At 46.4% G+C, this 18234-nt stretch overlaps 1 protein-coding gene across 23 annotated transcripts in view; it reads left to right on the forward strand.

Moving 5' to 3' along the window:
• Positions 1-18234, forward strand: part of PRRC2B (proline rich coiled-coil 2B) — a 127167-nt gene that overhangs the window by 29498 nt on the left and 79435 nt on the right. The window contains exon 1 of one of the 23 annotated variants that reach the window (XM_063649960.1): positions 8403-15649. The exons of the other annotated variants lie outside the window; for them this stretch is intronic. The gene's annotated coding sequence lies outside the window, so the exon portion shown is untranslated. Of the gene's footprint in view, positions 1-8402; positions 15650-18234 lie in introns of those variants that run through there. 23 annotated transcript variants of the gene reach the window in all.

Below are 18234 nucleotides of genomic sequence, written 5' to 3' on the forward strand. Positions count from 1 at the left end.
CATCACTGTGTGCCAGGTGTCTGAGAAGGGGGTCTCATAGGAGCCCACCCAGAAACCAAGCTCACCTCAGTCTGGGTGTGGGGCGGTCAGGGAAAGCATTCTGGAAAATGTAGCTGACTTGGAATAAGCACCTATTGAAAATAGTGTGCTGAGCCCTGGAACATTAAAAATGTGTTCCTATGTGGAAATCAGAAATGTATGGGTCCCAGAAGAGAACCTGTGGGTCAGCCTGCTTTCCAGAGTGCTGAGGCCCTTTGGAATGGTGAACATTATGCACGCATTCTCGTATGGCCAGTGCCAGTGGGGAGGAGGGCAGAGAATGACTGTGGCTCCGGGAAGCCCACATCAACTTCCCGACACGCTTCAGGATCATATCTTTGTATAGAACCATGGGATGGGTCGCTGCAGGACCTACTGGAAAAAGGAGGTCATCTCCAGCACTCTGTCCATGGGTCCTTTGTGTCTTGCAGAACTTTTTTCGGCAGGTGTTGTTTACATATGGTTCAGAGCTTAAAGAACAGCTCTGTTCCAGGCCAGGGCAGAAAGCACAGGCCTGTCTGGGAGGGGCATCATCACTCCTGCCTGCCTGCCTGCCCAACTGACCTGTCAGTGGACTGAATGGGCCAAGTGTTCAGAAATCCTTGGGGAGAGGATAGTGTCCTGAATCATAATGTGGTATTTTCTGGGTTTTTTTTTTTTTTTTGGTAAAACAATTACAGAAGTATACAGAATTTTTTTTTTTTTTTTTTTTTTTTGAGGTGGAGTCTTGCTCTGTTGCCCAGGCTGGAGTGCAGTGGCATGATCTGGGCTCACGGCAACCTCCACCTCCCAGGTTCAAGCAATTCCCCTGCCTCAGCCTCTTGAGTAGCTGGGACTACGGGTGCATCCTGCCACGCCTGGCTAATTTTTTTTTGTATTTTAGTAGAGGTGGGGTTTCGCCATGTTGCCCAGGCTAGTCATGAACTCCTGAGCTCAGGCAATCCATCCACCTCAGCCTCCCAAAATGTTAGAATTACAGGCGTGAGCCACTGCGCCTGGCCCATACTTTTTTTTAAAAAAAGAAATTAAAAGCCAAGTGTTTGACGAGAAATGAAAGCTTCTCCCCAATGTCCTAGGCAGTAACCATTATTGATAAATTTGCTTTGTTTATCCTTCTAGGCTCAGTGCACATATAAATATGGCCTCATGTATGCAGGTTTTTTAAAAAACAAAAATGGCATATACTATATTGTATTGCAACTTGGCATTTTCAAAATATCACAATCATTTTTCCACATATATTTTTAAGCATAACTTCTCTTATTTTTATTTTCAGTAATTTTTTTTTTCTTCGTTAGGGATGTGGGAGTGGGTCTCGCTATGTTGACCAAGCTTGTCTTGAACTCCTGGCCTCCAGCTGTCTTCCCATCTTGGCCTCTGAAAGTGCTAGGATTACAGGTGTAAGCCATCACACCCAGCCATTTTTCCATATTAATGTGAACAGACCTGCCACACTAAGTGTTTTAAAAATAATGTTAGGTTTGTAAAAAAAATACAAGTATGTAAAAGAAGAAAAAATCGTTTATAATCCCATGGTTTAGATATTCCCAGTTGACTTTTTTTTTTTTTTTTTTGGGTGGTGGGGACGGAGTTTTGCTTGTCACTCAGGAAGGCAATGGCGTGATCTTGGCTCACTGCAACCTCCGCCTCCTGGATTCAAGCAATTGTCCTGCCTCAGCCTCCCTAGTAGCTGGGACTATAGGCGTCCACCACCATGCCTAGTTGATTTTTTTTGTATTTTTAATAGAGGCGAGGTTTCACTAAATGTTGGCCAGGCTGATCTTGAACTCTTGGCCTCAGGCGAGCCACCCGCCTCAGCCTCCCAAAGTGCTGGGATTACAGGCGTGAGCCACTGCACCCGGCCCCCAGTTGACTTTTTAAAAGGAAAATTCAAGTTGCTCAGGGAGATATAAAGGCTCTTCCCCACTCTCTCTGAAAAAAAAAAAACCACTGAGAGAAAGTTCTTGGGATTCCTCCCAGAAAAAACCCACATTATCCGCATGCATGTTTGTATTCTTCAAGCATGCTGCTGCCCTTTCACGTGATAAAATATCTCGGCGTGCTCCCTGACAGCCACGCAGACGGATTATGTCATCTATTTTAGCAACTGCAGAGAATATTTTGTGGGTGTACTTGATTTAACCTGTCTCCTACTGGTGGACATTTGGCCTATTTGTAGTTTTGGAATATTATACAATTTTGGTAAAACTGTACCAGATTTGTTTTCAAAAACATACAATTTGTATGTAAGCATGTAAGTGTGAGCACGTGGTTCTGCAATGTGGACTCTTCAACTGAATAGCTTTTTGGTAAGAATTCTGCCAAATTTCTCTTCAGAAAACTTTGTATCAGTTTATATGTGTGAGCGTATGTTTCTGGACTATGGGCTTTTCTAAATGAACAGGCTTTTTGGATTGTTTTGGGTGTACACATTTTCCAATCAAAAGCTACTGTTTTGCGGCTTTCTGTGGTGAGCGTAGGGTCTGATGTTTTGGTGAGCTTGGGCAGGCAGCGATCAGACACAGCAGCTCCATTCACAGTGCAGAAGCGGCCACTGGAGGAGTTGCTCTGGGTGTCTTGTTAGGTGAAGGCCACTGTGGGAGCTGGAAGGAGGCGATAGACACAGGCAGCCAGGTCTAAGGTTGATTTTCTGTATCAACTGAAATGATTGTCCTTGCTGCCTGTTTTCTTCCAGCTGTTATACACTGGAGCCTGGTGCATAAAATTCAGAGACTGCCTCCATTTTAAGTTTTCTCATAGCCCCGTGTTTCACAGCCCTTGGTGGTTTTGTCGCTGTTAATATTCATTGCCGTTGGCGCTTTTGCAGCTCCTGATAGTGATGGTGGCTGTTGTGCACATCTCACTTCTCGACTCAACCTCTTGGCGTCACTTGCCACCCCTCCTGCCCCCCACTTTGGTTTAGTTCTTACAGGAGATCACACCATTGGTTGAAGTGACTGCAGAAATGAAGCACTGGAATGCCTGGGTGGTGGTGTTTCATCAGGCTAGGCTGGCGGGGATTTGTGCTCTGGCAAGAGGAGGTGCGGTTTGGAATTACACTGCTCTGGCTCCTGGGGGGTTATTGTTAGCTGGAATTCAGAGAGAGCTCGCTGGGAGAGTTGGGAATGCCATGCCCCCTCTTCCTGGTGGAGAGTAGCTCTCCCTTGCAGGCACAGTGCAGCACCCCACACTGGAAGCCCTGCTTTGGGGTCAGCTGCCTTCAAGTCCGGGTTCTACCACTTAGAAGCTGGGTGACCGGGGCCAGCTTTTAAATCTTTTTGAATCTCCATTCCCTTCCTCTGCAAAATGTGATAGTAACACCTTCATAGGACCTCGGAAAGGATTCAGAGGGTCATGTGCTGCAGAGTTGACAGGGCACCTGGCACAAGACAGCAGGCTCTCCATAGACCGCAGCTATTAATGGTTCCTGGATTCAGCCCTCCCTGGGGGTCTGGGGGTTTGGAGCAGGCAGGGTTTTGTACACTTGGGGCTCGTTACCTAGGTGTTGGGGTTTCTAATTGTGTGCTCGGCACTGTGCTACATGCTAAAGATTTGGACCCATAGCGCATTGCCCTCACCTCCTGGAGCTCAGTCACCTTAACTAGCAAGGTCCTCCCATGGGCAGGTGCATCGGGGCTCTTTCTTCTGTCCATTTCTCCACGTTGAACACCACTGCAGATGTCTGTTCCCATGAGCAAGGGCATTTGATAGCTGGCAGCTGCCCTGTATCTACTCTGTTCTGTTGTGTTCTTGGGGAGTTTCAGGTGAGTGTCTTGGAAGGAATGAAGGTAGGCATGTTAAGGCGGTTTGTGGGTTCTGGCTGTAAGGGAGACTGCAGCTGGGCCAGCAACAGCTCTGACTTCACCTCGGGCCGACAAGAGTGTTCCTTTCAGCCACTTAGACCCACCTGCTGTGAGGTCTTGAACAAATCATGTCTTTTGCTCCTTTAGGTCTCAGTTTTCTTATCTGCCAAGTGGATATGGAACCTGTCTCACAGCATTGCTGCAAAGATTGGCGTAATTTCTGGGATGCAATTAGTGCAGTGTAGGAAACCTAGTCAACTTGGAACAGTATATGGTATTGATACTATGTTGCTCAGTTCACTGAGATCTTAAAAACAATGTAACAGTTACAATACAGGTGTGTCATTGTTACAATACAGGCTTGCTACAAACATCAAGCTCCAGAAGTGTATAGAGTAGAAAGTGAGTCATTCCTTCTTACCTGCTGTTTCTTTTTAATATCAAGAGAGGACTGCTGTCTTGAACAGTTTTTTTAAACTAAGTAAGGGGACTGTTTTAACTGTGCATATGAATTCTAAACCTGAAGTGACCACTGGAAGGTGGGAGGTGTGACTGTTTATAGGTAGACCTTAATATAAGCAAAGACATCTCATATGGCTCCTTAGTGTGGTCACTTCAGCTTTTTGAGGGGAGAAAAGGCCGTTGTAATTCTTTGCAAACCCTGGATGAATCATAATGTTGTATTGGTAAAGTTCAACAGTGGCATAGACTGGGTTTAATTAACAAGTGCTGCTTCCAAAGATCCCACAGCTTTACAATTTGCTGTTGACATGGTTGGAGGGTGGGGGAAGGGGAAAGATGGGCATGCCCTTAGGGTAATGGGGCAGTGCAATCTGATTTTTTAGGAGCTTGGGGGAGATAGATGGTGGGTGGGGGAGGAGAGTTGTGAGTATAGAGTTTTGGGTGGGGTGAGGGGTCTGTGGGTAAGGTGTTTATAACGTGTGTAGTGTATTTGGAGTGAGGGCGCATGCTCCCCTTTCCCACCATTCTGAAGTCACAGCTTGGCTTACCTGGGAATGCCCTTGGAGTAGTAATCCCTGGCCCTTATTTTGGGTCTGTCCTTTATTCCTTTGTTGCTTTAGACCTGGCTTCACCGGCGATTGTCCTGGGTTTCCTCTAGTGTCTGAGGCTTGGAAGAGAAATCATGCACGGCTTCTGGGGTCCAGTCCTTTGGCCTTTGCTGGAGATTATACCAACCCAGCCCTTTTAGCTCCCACTTCAGTATTTTTGGATTTATTTATTCTTATCAAAGAGAAAGTTCCTTTGTCGCGGCTGAGTTGATGAACATCTCTATAGCAGCAAACACCCGAGGGCGTGTGGCCCAGTTCTGAGAGGCTGTGGTAGAGTGAGGAGGGCACTGTGTGATCCTGGTTCTCACTTCACCTCTGAGCCTCTGTTCCCTTATCTGCAAATAGGGGGTGATAGTAAGGACAGCCACCTCAGTGGTGGTTAGGAGGATTCTCTCCACAGCTGTAATGTTTATTCAGGCAGCCTGATGGAGTATTTCCTCACCGGGGTAATGGGAGGCATTGCATCCAGGTTGGAATGGTTGCTAAGGAGTCCTTCGGTGCTTCTGGTGATAGTCATTGTTGGCCCTAATCCGCCTTCTCCAGGTGAACTGTGGGAGTGCCACAGCTAGAGGGGGTGGGAAGAAGAGGATGGGTTGTTGTAAGTAGGCTGTGTTCTCTGCCTGTCTGGGCATTTGCTGCGAAGGGCGTCTGACTCCCATGTAATTTACCTAATGAGAGGTCTCGGGCCTTGCTGGGCCTTGCTGGTTACTCTGCGCGGGGTTACAGCTCTCAACTCTTTTCTTTCTATGGACACAAATGAAAAACGTACTTTGCAGAGATGCCAGGTTGTAAAGAAATATTGGCCCCAGCACGTAAAGATACATGTACTGGAGTGTTGATTGTGGCATTATTTGTGGTGGGACATGTTCAGTTGGACATTTCCGTAGGGAAATGGGTAAATAGAATACGATGCCACTGTATAGTGGAATGCTGTGTAGGCATTAAAAAGAATGAGGTAGATCACTATGTGTATTTTTATCTTTTAATTTTTAAGTCTGAACTAAACAGAACTGTGTATATTTTTAGAAAGATGAGCATGTATAGAAAGAGAAGAACCCAGGTTGAATAATATAGTAGCTTCCTGTGTTTGTAGAGAAGACCATGACTGCTTATATGAATGTGTATAAGCCTGGAGGCTGTCCACCAGTTTGTTAACACTGTTTACCTTTTGAGTTGGATTGTTTTCTTGTGCACACATTAGTATCTTTTTTTATTTTTTATTTTTTTGAGACAGAGTTTTACTCTTGTTGCCCGGGCTGGAGTGCAATGATATGATCTTGGCTCACTGCAGTCTCCGCCTCCTGGGTTTAAGCGATTCTCCTGCCTCAGCCTTCCGAGTAGCTGGGATTACAGGCATGTGCCACCACACCCAGCTAATTTTTTGTGTTTTCAGTAGAGATGAGGTTTCTCCATGTTGGTCAGGCTGGTCTCAAACTCCCAGCCTCAGGTGATCCACCCGCCTCGGCCTCCCAAAGTGCTGGGATTACAGGCATGAGTCGCCGCGTTTAGCCACTTTTTTTTTTTTTTTTCCTGAGATGGAGTTTTGCTTTTGTCGCCCAGGCTGGAGTGCAATGGCGCGATCTTGGCTCACTGCAACCTCCACCTCCTGAGTTCAAGCGATTCTCTTGCCTCAGCCTCCCAAGTAACTGAGATTACAGGCATGTGCCACCACGCCCGGCTAATTTTGTATTTTTAGTAGAGATGGGGTTTCTCCTTGTTGGTCAGGCTGGTCTCGAACTCCCGACCTCAGGTGATCTGCCCGTCTCGGCCTCCCAAAGTGCTGGGATTACAGGCGTGAGCCACTGCGCCTTACAGGTGCCTGCCTCCATGCCCAGCTAATTTTTGTATTTTTAGTAGAGATGGGATTTCACCATGTTGGCCAGGCTGGTCTCGAACTCCTGACCCCAGGTGATCTGCCCATCTCGGCCTCCCAAAGTGCTGGGATTATAGGTGTGAGCCACTGCGCCCTGGCCACATTAGTACTTTTGAATTTGTCTTACTGAATGTGTATTAGTAACATGTATTGGTTACAAAGATAATAACAAAGGTAACTTGCATGCATTTCAGTACAGTGGAGCCCGTGGGGGCTGGGCTGAGCTGGGGCAGCTGCTGTGTTGGTGGCTCTTTTCCTGGTGCCAGATCAAACCTACCGTGAGGTAAGAGCTGCTCCAGGCTTCTTATTCCACGCAGACCCATCCAGTGCACCCTGGCTCCTGGTATTGGGCCCCAGTGGTTCCCGTGAATTTAACTAGTTCAGTCGTCTGTCTCTGTTGATGTGTCAGTGGCCCTCAGAAACTGCTTTGTTGATCTGGTTAGAAGGAACAATCCAATACAAATGCTGTCTCCGATTTCTCTTCTCTACTAAATCAGATTGTACAATAAAGAACATAGATTTTGGTTGCATTTGCAGATTACTTCTCGTTTGTTAATTCACCTTTATTTGGAGGTGGAAAAGGAAGGAGTAACTGAAAGAAGCTCATGTATTTCATGTATTTCTTTTATTTGCCAGGTCCTTGTTAAATTTTGATGCCAGAGAGGGAGGCCTTTGTATAGCACATCTGTCTAACTGTTCATCACTCACCATATGTTGAAATCATCTTCTTCCCCTCCCCCCTTGCTAAATTAACCACATCTTCAAAAGGGGAGGTAGGCGGGAACTCGGAGACTGCATATGGGCTTTCCAGCCAGAGTCCTCTCAGGCTTCAGCCCAAGCCTGCCTGCCTGTGAGCTAGATGAGGAGGGGCTCCAGGCAGACCCTGTGGGTGAGGAGCCCAGAGCTGGTGCAGACTCTAGGGTCTAGGGGTGTGGGATGCTGTATTAGAGTAAAGATACCAGTGCCAGCGCCAGTTCACACCCCACCGCAGGCCAGGTCTGCACTTCACATTCACCTCAGGTCCCCAGGGGCGCCGGCAGGGCCAGGGAGTACTGTGGGCAGGTGGGGCCATTCTCTGGGGCCCACCGCATGGGCCTCCCAATCATGGCAGCAGGCGTCGTTCTTCCAGTGCCCAACACTGCCCAAGTAAGTGTGGATGTCATATCACCCCGGGTTCAGGTTCAGGTTTTTTAGACTCACTAACTGGATGATGGTGACCTTGGGCTAGTTATTTAACCTTGCGGAGCCTCCATGTCTATAAAATGGAAGTACCAATACCCTTTTCTGAGTGGTTTATCTATTTTGTTTCTTCTTTCAAGGAACTAATTTTATTCATTTTTTCTTTTCTTTTTTTCCTTGTGGACCTCACCTGACTGGAGGAGCTCCTATTCTTAAATGCAGTTTTATGCAGATGTATTTATTACACTCCCTAGCTCTCTTCAGGCTTTTTCTTCATTGTTTCTGCTTTCTCTTATATTCACTTGCATTGGTTTTTTTCTGATTTCTTAACTTGGATGCTTAATTTATATATATATTTTTTTCGTTAGGAATTTGGTTTTTAGGATATTTCCTCTGAGTACAAATTTATTTTTGCTTTGAAAGTTTTCTTATGGCCAGTAATCCCAGCACTCTGGGAGGCTGAGGAGGGCAGATCACCTAAGATCAAGAGTTCGAGACCAGCCTGGCCAACATGGTGAAACCCCATCTCTACTAAAAATAAAAAGAATTAGCCGGGTGTGGTGGCAGGCACCTGTAATCCCAGCTACTTGGGAGGCTGAGGCAGGAGAATTGCCTGAACCCGGGAGGAAGAGGTTGCAGTGAGCCAAGATCGCGCCACTGCACTCCAGCCTGGGTGACAGAGCGAGACTATCTCGGCGGGGGAAGAAAGCTTTGTTATGTAGTGTTCTATTTTTCATTTGTACTATTTATTTTCTTTCTTTTTTTTTTTTTGAGACGGAGTCTTGCTCTGTTGCCCAGGCTGGAGTACAGTGGCGCAATCTCGGCTCACTGCAAGCTCCGCCTCCCGGGTTCATGCCATTCTCCTGCCTCAGCCTCCTGAGTAGCTGGGACTACAGGCGCCGGCCACCACGCCTGGCTAATTTTTTGTATTTTTAGTAGAGACAGGGTTTCACTTCACCGTGTTAGCCAGGATGGTCTTGATCTCCTGACCTCGTGATCCACCTGCCTCGGCCTCCCAAAGTGCTGGGATTACAGGCATGAGCCACCGCGCCCGGCCTCATTTGTACTATTTTCTAGATATTTTGCAGGTGTGGTTTTGAATTCCACTTAGATTCAAAACTTTTTTAGTAGAGAGTGTTAGGTTTTCCAGCTCTTGGGGTTATTCTTATTTCTACTTTCATCATGTCTTGTTTTATTGCACTGTTGTCAGTTTTACTTTACAGAATTTGGGATTTTTCTTTTCTTTTTTCAGACAGAGACTTGTTCTGTCACCCAGGGTGGAGTGCAGTGGCACAGTCACGGCTTACTGCAACCCCAAACTCCTGGACTCAAGGGAGTCTCCCAAGTAGCTGGGATCCAGGCATGTGCCAACACGCCCAGCTAATTAATTTTTTTTTTTTTTTCTCTAGAGATGGCGTCTTGCTATGTTGCCCAGACTGATCTCAAACTCCTCACCTCAAGCGATCCTCTCACTTCGGACTCTCAGAGTGTGGGGATTACAGGTGTGAGCCACTACCTGGCCTGGATTTTTCTTAAAGTCTAATCTAGTCACTTTTAGAACATGTTTGCTCATCTGCGTTGACTGTCTCTATCTTGATGGGCTTGATCTACCAAGGTGGACAGGCTTCTGTTTGTTCTAATGTTTGTACTTTCATTGTGGGTGGTCCTCTTGGCCCTTTTAAAACTACCCTGCTCTGCTGCTTGCTCTTTTGTGTCTATCTCCTTTGATTCAACATTTTTTTTGTGCATTTCATGTGTATAGTTGTGTATGTTTATTTGTTCTTATTGTAGAATGGTTTTTGGTTATGTGGATGTAATTATCCATGTGACAGACTGAGCTCATTTCCATAGATCTTCCAAACAGTGCTGCCACAGTGCGGGTATGTGCATGCGTGCGTGCGTGCGTGCGCGCGCTCTGTTGGGTATGTACCTAGGTTTGGAGTTACTGGGTCATGGGTGGGCATATGGTGGCTGCATGGGCAGCTGCCAGCTCTCAGTGATGGCACCAGGTACATGAAGGTCATCCTTGCTCTGCTGGCGCTGTAAAGATGTTGCTTCTTTGCAAAATAACCGCTAGATTCCTTATAATTCTAGTGAAAATCCCAGCAGCTTTTCTTTTGTTTTAGCTGTTTATTTCAGAAATTGACAAACTCATTCTGAAATTTATATGAAAATGCAAAAGGGCAAGAATAATCAAAGCATTCTCTCTCTTTTTTTTTTTTTTTTGAGAAGGAGTTTTGCTATTGCTCAGGCTGGAGTGCAGTGAGACGATTATAGGTCACTGCAGCCTAAAACTCCTGGGCTCAGGAGATCCTCCAGCCTCAGCCTCCCGAGTAGCTGGGATTATAGGTGTAAAAAGTAAAGTAGAGGTTTCATTTTAAAGATTTTCCTCTTCATCTAATTAGGAATAAATACTAACTTCTTTTAGAAGCAAAATTTATTTAAAGACCTGTGCTAACATTCTTAAATATCTGCTAGCTGTAATAAATAAATTAATGTAGTTTATATTCTTAGCTCCTACAATTTAGCCTGAATATTTGCCCTGGCATGCTTACACTGGTCCAAGCAAGCATTAGGTCATAGCCTGTTCCTTTTTCTTATTTGAAGGTGTTTTTACCTTTCTTAGCATTCCACAAGTTACTTTCTCCTTCCTTTGTTCTCCTCTGCCTTTGCCTCTTTTAAAAAGTTCTAAGTTGCTAGCCAATCGGGGCAAATACAGAATGTGAGGTCCCGTTCCAGCAAATGGAAACCGAACACAGTAGGGTGGACCGTCAGATTGTAAATGACCCTGTCTCCTTTGTTCAGTGTACTCTGTCTCCTTTGTTCGGTGGCAAAACTGCTGGCGACTGTACCCTTTCTGCAGAAAGTATAAAAATGGCCTTGCTGAGGGAATTAAATTTATGTTCAAGTGCTATTTCTTTACAGCACCAGAGAACAAGCATTTCAAACATAGGCATGCACCAACACACCCAGCTAATTTTTAGTGGAGACGTGCTCTCATTGTGTTGCCCAGGCTGGTCTCAAACTCCTGGCTTCAAAGGATCCTCCTGCCTTGGCCTCTGAAAGCGCTGGGTTACAGGTGTGAGCCACCTCACCTGACTAATCAAAGCATTCTTTTGTTTTTGAGACAGAGTTTTTGCTCTTGTTGCCTAGGCTGGGGTGCAGTGGCGCGATCTCGGCTCACTGCAACCTCTGCCTCCCAGGTTCAAACGATTCTTTTCGGCCTCAGCCTCTGGAGTACCTGGGACTACAGGCGTCCACCACCAAGCCCAGCTAATTTTTGTATTTTTAGTAGAGATGGAGTTTCACCATGTTGGGCAGGATGGTCTTGATCTCCTGACCTGGTGATCCACCCACCTCGGCCTCCCAAAGTGCTGGGATTACAGGCATAAGCCACCACGCCGGGCCTTAATCAAAGCATTCTTGAAGAAAAACAAAGCTGAAGGACATATCCTACCAAATATCCAGACTTTACAAAAGCTGCAGTGATTAAGACAGTGCAGTGTTGCCAAAAAGATAGACAAATAGGCTGATTGGAGGGAACAGTCTTCAAACAAACTGCACATCAATAGTCACTTAATTTATGACACATGACAAAGAGAAAAGATGGCCTTTTCAGAAAAGGTACTGGGAGAACTGAACTCTCCATAAGGGAAAAAAAATGAAACTTTTATCACAAATCATATCCAGAAATCAGTGTTAGGTAGATCATAGATGTAAATATGAAAGATAAAACAATAAAGCTTCTGGAATAAAACATAGAATATCTTCATGATTTTGGAAAAATCGGACACAGCAGTAACCAAAGTAGAAAAATTTGATACATTAAACTGCATTAAAGTTTGTATCTTTTGCTTTTTACATTGCTACAAGAAAATGCAATCAGTACTAACTTCTAATTTCCTGGAAATGGTAGATAATCCATCCTGTTTGTTCCTCCAGAAGCCTCTATCCTGCTCTTACCAGGATTGTTGCCCCTCTGGCCCATGGTGCGGCTACCATCTTGGGCTTTTTTTTTTTTTGGAGATGGAGTCTCTGCTGTGTTGCCCAGGCTGGAGTGTAGTGGCCTGATCTTGGCTCACTGCAACCTCCACCTCCCGGGTTCAAGCGATCTTCTGCCTCAGCCTCCCAACTAGCTGGGACTACAGGTGCCTGCCACCACGCCCAGCTAATTTTTGTATTTTTAGTGGAGATGGGGTTTCACCATATTGGCCAGGCTGGTCTTGAACTATTGAGCTCAAGTGATCCACCCGCCTTGGCCTCCCAAAGTGCTGGGATTACAAGCGTGAGCCACTGTGCCTGGCTGCTATCTTGGGCTTCTGTTAGTCGTCATTCTGGGACTTGTTTTTGTCCCTCCACACGTGGTCCTTATTTCCTGGATCTTGTTTTTATTGGTTGGATAATTTGGACATCATGACAGCAACTGTCTTTTTTGTTTGTTTGTTTTTTGTTTTTTTGAGTCGGAGTCTCACTCTGTTGCCTAGGCTGGAGAACAGTGGCACAATCTTGGTTCACTGTAACCTTTGCCTCCCAGGTTTAAGCGATTCTCCTGTTTTCAGCCTCCTGAGTAGCTGGGACTACAGGTGTGCGCCATCACGCCCAGCTAATTTTTGTATTTTTAGTAGAGACGGGGTTTCACCATGTTGGTCATGCTGGTCTTGAACTCCTGACCTCAGGTGATCACCCGCCTCGGCCTCCCAAAGTGGTGGGATTTTCACACCTGGCCAACAGCAACTATCTTAATAAGAACGTTCATTGACTCAAGTAATTGCAAGTCCAGAAGTAGACAGGTTTGGGATTATTTGGGTGCACCCATTCTGAAGTAGTCATTAGAACCGGGACTGGGCTTCTCTTAGGCCAGGCCCCCCTCCCCTGGGGCTGGGTCTGGGTCCTCAGGCTCCATCAGGAAGGAGGAAGGGAGAATTAATTGCTGGGTAGGCAGACAGGAATGGTCCCACTGACATTGCCAGTCCCTCAGTTTGCTCTCTTGTAAAAATCCTATTTTGAGTTTTTATGTAAGTCTGAAAAAGTCTTTTTCTGTCCCTACACTTGACTTGGTCAGCTGAGTATTGGATTCTAGATTGAAAGTCATTTCCCAGAGAGGATGGTGATGCTGGTAAGAAGTCTCCATCATTGTTGCTCCTGAGAACTCATTGCCATTCTGATTGTTCCTCCCTGGGAACTTTTTTGCAAGAGGGATGACTTTTAGAAGCTTTTAGGTTCTCAAACTGTATCCCTAACGTGCTGAAATTTCACATTGTACTTTGTGTTCTTTTTATATCCGTTGTTCCGAGCACTTGGTGGGCCTTTGAAGTCTTGGCTACTTGGCTACTTCAACTCTGGGAATTATTTTAGGCATTTTTTACTTAATAATTTCTTCCTCTCCTTCCCCCCACTCCACCCCCATGTTTCTGGAACTCCTAGTTAAATCTGGACTCCTGGGTTAATCCTTTGATTTTCGGGGTAGGATGTGACTAGCATTATCCCGTCGCTCATTTTCTGAAATTTGCTTGGCTTGCTTTTCCACCTCTTCTTCATTTTTTTTTTTTTTTTAAATTTTTTTTTAGACAGTGTCTTGCTCTGTTGCCCAGGCTGGAGTGCAGTGGCGCCATCTCGGCTCACTGCAGTTTCTGCCTCCCAGGTTCAAGTGATTCTTCTGCCTCAGCCTCCTGAGTAGCTGGGATTACAGGCGCATGCCACCACGCCTGGCTAATTTTTGTATCTTTAGTAGGGTTGGGGTTTCACTATATTGGCCAGGCTGGTCTCAAACCCCTGACCTCGTGATCTGCCGCCTCGGCCTCCCAGAGTGTTGGGATTAACAGGTGTGAGCCGCTGCCCCTGGCCTCTTCTACCTCTTCTAATTGGATTATTTTACTTTAGAATAGTTTGGCTGTACAGAAAAGTTGGAGTTCCCATATAGCCTACTCCCAGTTTGCCCCCATTAAACACATCTTACGTTAGTATAGTATATTTGTCACAACTAATGAACCAGTATTGATACATTATTATTAACTAAAGTTTATGCTTTATTCACATGTTCTTAGCTTGTACCCAGTGTCTTTTTTTTTCTGTTCTAGGATACCACATTAAATTTAATCATGTCCCCATAGTTTCCACTAGATTGTGACAATTAAGTTTTTGATGACCATGACAGTTTTGAGGTGTACCGATCCCATATTTGGTAGAATGTTTCTCGATTTGGGATTTGTCGGATGCTTTCTTCATGATTATCCTGAGGTTATGAGGTTTGGGCTATCACATGCTTAATTCTAACTAGGGTGATTATTGTTTTCTAGTTATTCTTTAAGGGGGAAAAAAAGTTTATTTCATGGGTGTGGTATCTTCTCTTGATTTTCTGAGGATATTAATTTTATAATACATATTTTTAATCTTTGATCTCTGGCACTGTCTGTTTCCTCTGTTATTTTGTCTATTTATTTGGTGTCTGTCTTTTAGTTGATCATCTCTCAGATACCTGTGATCTCGGGCACACAGCTGATTGGAAACTGGGTGGACTCTTCAGAGTGGGTGCCTGCATGGGATGCTGGCCTTTTCATTTCTTGACTCCCATGTTGGTGTATATAGGTTTTCTTTCTCTGGGGCTGGTTTTTCAAGAGAAGACTCCCTTGTCTTTGCCTGAGGAGTGGAGGGTGGTGTGGTGTTTGTCTGCTGCCCTCCTGTGAGGAGCAGTGGAAGTGGGGGGGCCTGAAGCTTCTGAGCTTTGCCACTCAGGTTCTCTCTTTACTTTTTTGGGGGGGTCTCCTTTCCCCATCCCTTCCCCCTCTGAACCTGGCGTTCTCAAGTCTAGACTTCTCTTGTTTAATGTATCCAGTGGGGGAGGGAAGGGGCCGTGAGTGTCCAGCTGTTGCACTTGCAGCCTTCAGCCAGTCCCCCCACATCTGAGTTCCCACCTTCCCCTTTCATGCAAGGTGCCTGCCACCTCCTAGGACCTCCTGAGCCTTCTGATGTCCTGGGTGAAGGGAGGTTTTCCCCTCTGCAGTCCTCATGTTGTGGCATCTTTCAGTCTGTGAAATCTGTTCATACTTGTGCCCCGTCCTTGCCGAAACTGTCCCTGTTGTTTGGGTTCTTCACTGTTTTCATTTTCAGGGGTTGGAAGGATGAGCTGTACAAGCCCTTAGTCTTTCTGCTCTGTTTAACCAGAAGCCACCTGTATTCTAAGTAGTGTGTCTGTGAGTTGGATGGAATTGAATTAAGGGCCATCTGTGGGATGTGTGTGCATCGAGATGTGTGCACAGCCCTCTTTATGTACACGGGTGTGGGAGTATTTTTGTCCGAGCACCACTCGACTGCCTTTTCCCCATAATCAAGAATGGCTGTCTTTTTGTGTCAGAACCTCAAGAGCTGCCATTTGCTGTGGTCGCTACAGAGCATGGTGAGGCCCAGAGGTAAGGCTGGTTTTGACATCTGGTCATTGGCACAACCTTCTTACACATATGGAGGGTGAACTTCTCTGTTCTTCCCTTCAGATGCCTAGAGAAAGGGAGCCCAAAGCCCCGGAGGCAGAGAGTTTAGCCAGCTGCAGGGGGTGATGGCGTCACCACCATTATCTGCTGAACTCCTCTGTGCCAAGGAGCATTGCATCAGGGTGCTGGTGGCACACCCGGGGATCATCATCTCTTCCTTCTAAAGCAGCTGTCTGTCTCCACTTTGTCACTGAGAAAACAGTAAGTGCAGGAGGTGACATTTGGCCCCTGGTCCCCTCTTCCTTCTGGAAGCTTGTGTGTAGAGAGCGAGCTACTGCCTGCAAACGGGGTTCATCCTCTGTAGGGAGTGTTTGCCCCAGAGAGTGTTTACCTAGAGGTTAGGTGGGAGTTTAGATTCAGCATTGGTTATTATTTGGGGGATGATAGAACCAATCTTGGTTTTTTTACCCCCCTGTGTTTTTTTCTGTGAGTCTCCGTGAGGACATAGGGTTTAGGAAGGTGGGGAGGAATGCTTTCTCCTGGGCTGAAGGAAGTCACTTGCTGCCAGAGACAGGCCAGCCTGATTTGTCCTCTTCTCTTGTGCCCAGATTCCAGCTTGCTCCAGGTGACGTCATTCCTACAGGGGAAAGGCTTTGGGTGTAAACAATGGCACTGCCGGGCAAGCCAGGGACAGCTGCAGCTGGCTGGGACTTGGCCTTCCTCCTCCATGTGTTTGTGCTCAGCTCAGCCTTTCTGCCATCCTGAGTTTTCTTTAAAATTATTTTCATGGTTTTAAAAAGCAAATAGCAAGTCTGTTTGGAATTAATACACAGTGTTTTATGACCCTTACTGCTGAATTCTTTTGAAATAGGAAGTCAAAACACAATAGAACACGGGCAGAGGCAGATGATTAGTATTGCAGCGTGACAGCATCCAGAATTTAAGTGGCTCATGTTGGTGAAGAGAGATCCAGGAATCTAATCTGGGAGCTAGTTTAGGGATGATACTTTTCTGTAATTTTTTTTAAGATTTACAGTTTTTCTGTATCAAGCGTTTATTTCTTTTGTTACTAAAAAATGTGATGGGGAAATAAATGAGCAGAACTGGGATTATCCACTTCCGTAAGGCCATCTATTGTAACATCAGAGGGTGACTGCAGTGAATAGCTACATTTATTGCCCCAAAGTGGGAAGCCTTGAAACTGGGGCAGTTTAGTGTGGTTTAAATTAGTCACAGTAGAGTGTTTATCTCGAGAGGGTTTTCTGAGAATCACCCTGCATCTCTGTCTTCCTGAGAATTAATTAAAGGGGTCCACCAGCAGATCCTAAACACCTGGGAGTTTGTCCTCATGGTGTTTGAAGGTCTGCTCTCTGTACCAGCACCCTTAAACTGTGACACACCAACGTGGGGACGGGTCCCTGGTGCACAGGAGGAGGTAGAAGCACAGGTGCCTGGTCTACCCAGCACCACCCAGAGCAGCCCTGCTGGGGAACAGAGGCTTTCCTGGCTGCACAGGAGTCTGGAGAGATGGGTGCTGTCGAAAGCTGATAATTGGGTGGGCCGCAGAGAGAACAAGAGCAGAACCACGGTGAGGTGACAGCCGCCATTGGTCGAGTGCCCGCTGAGGACAAGTGCTGGGTCAAGTGTGCAGTTTTTGTTCTCTCATTTATTCCTTACAGCAGACCTGGGAGGCGGGAGATGAACATGGTATGTTCATTTTACTTAATCCATGAGGAAATAGACCTCAAGTCACAGTGTGGAGTGGAGGCGAGATGCAAACCCAGTGTTTCAGATTTGAGACTGCTGGGGCTGGGGTGGAGAGAAGGCTGGGTGGCAGCGTGGGGCCAGCATGTTGGGCTGGAGGCGGGGTCTGGACTTGACCCTGGTGTGGTGGGGGGTGATGTGGAAGGTGTGTGAGCAGGTGCTCCTCGTGGTCTGTGTTGCTGTGTGAGCTGTGGCTCTGGTGGAGGGGGACCCAGCTGACCATGTGGTTCCGGCAAGGGTCTTGCAACTAAGTGCCGGAGAACCCCCCGGTTCTCCACTGGGGGTGGGGAGTGCTTCTTGTGTCCCCACCATACGCTTCAATGCTTCTTTGTTTTTCCTTTTCTCTTATTTTAAATTTGTTGCTTCCTATATATGCTGTCTCCTTGCGGTGCATGGTCTTCTGGGGATGGCTCATGTCTCCCATAAGGAACACTGGGTTACCAGGAACCCCACTTTCCCTACTCTGTGGTTTCCTCAAACCTTATTTTCAGGCTGTTTATTCTTGGAGAGTTTGTGCAGTGTTCTGCAGGGACCTCACCCATTTGGGCTTCTGCAGGTAGAATGCCTGGATTGTGCTACAGCTTTCAGCTTTCCAGCCTTCAGCTTTCCACATGGGCCAGTGCCTGGCTCTTAGGGAAGAGAAATGTGGGCACTTTAAGGCTCTTTGAAAGCCACCTCTGCTTTTCTTTTTCTTTTTTTTTTTTTTTTGAGACGGAGTTTCCCTCTGTCGCCCAGGCTGGAGTGCAGTGGCATGATCTCGGCTCACTGTAACTTCCGCCTCTTGGGTTCAAGTGAGTCCTGTCTCAGCCTCCTGAGTAGCTGGGATTACAGGCATGCACTACCACGCCCAGCTAATTTTTGTATTTTCAGTAGAGTCAGAGTTTCGCCATGTTGGCCAGGCTGGTCTCAAACTCCTGACCTCAGGTGATCCACCACCTCAGCCTCCCAAAGTGCTAGGATTACAGGCGTGAGCCACCACACCTGGCCTACCCTCGCTTTTCTGACAGTGCCACGTAGGGAGCCTCTGCAAGCTGGAGATGTGGGGTTTGGGTTAGGCTGTCATTGAGTGAGGCAGCAGAAGT

This window comes from Pongo pygmaeus, chromosome 13 (assembly GCF_028885625.2).
Source record: "Pongo pygmaeus isolate AG05252 chromosome 13, NHGRI_mPonPyg2-v2.0_pri, whole genome shotgun sequence".
NCBI lineage: Eukaryota > Metazoa > Chordata > Mammalia > Primates > Hominidae > Pongo > Pongo pygmaeus.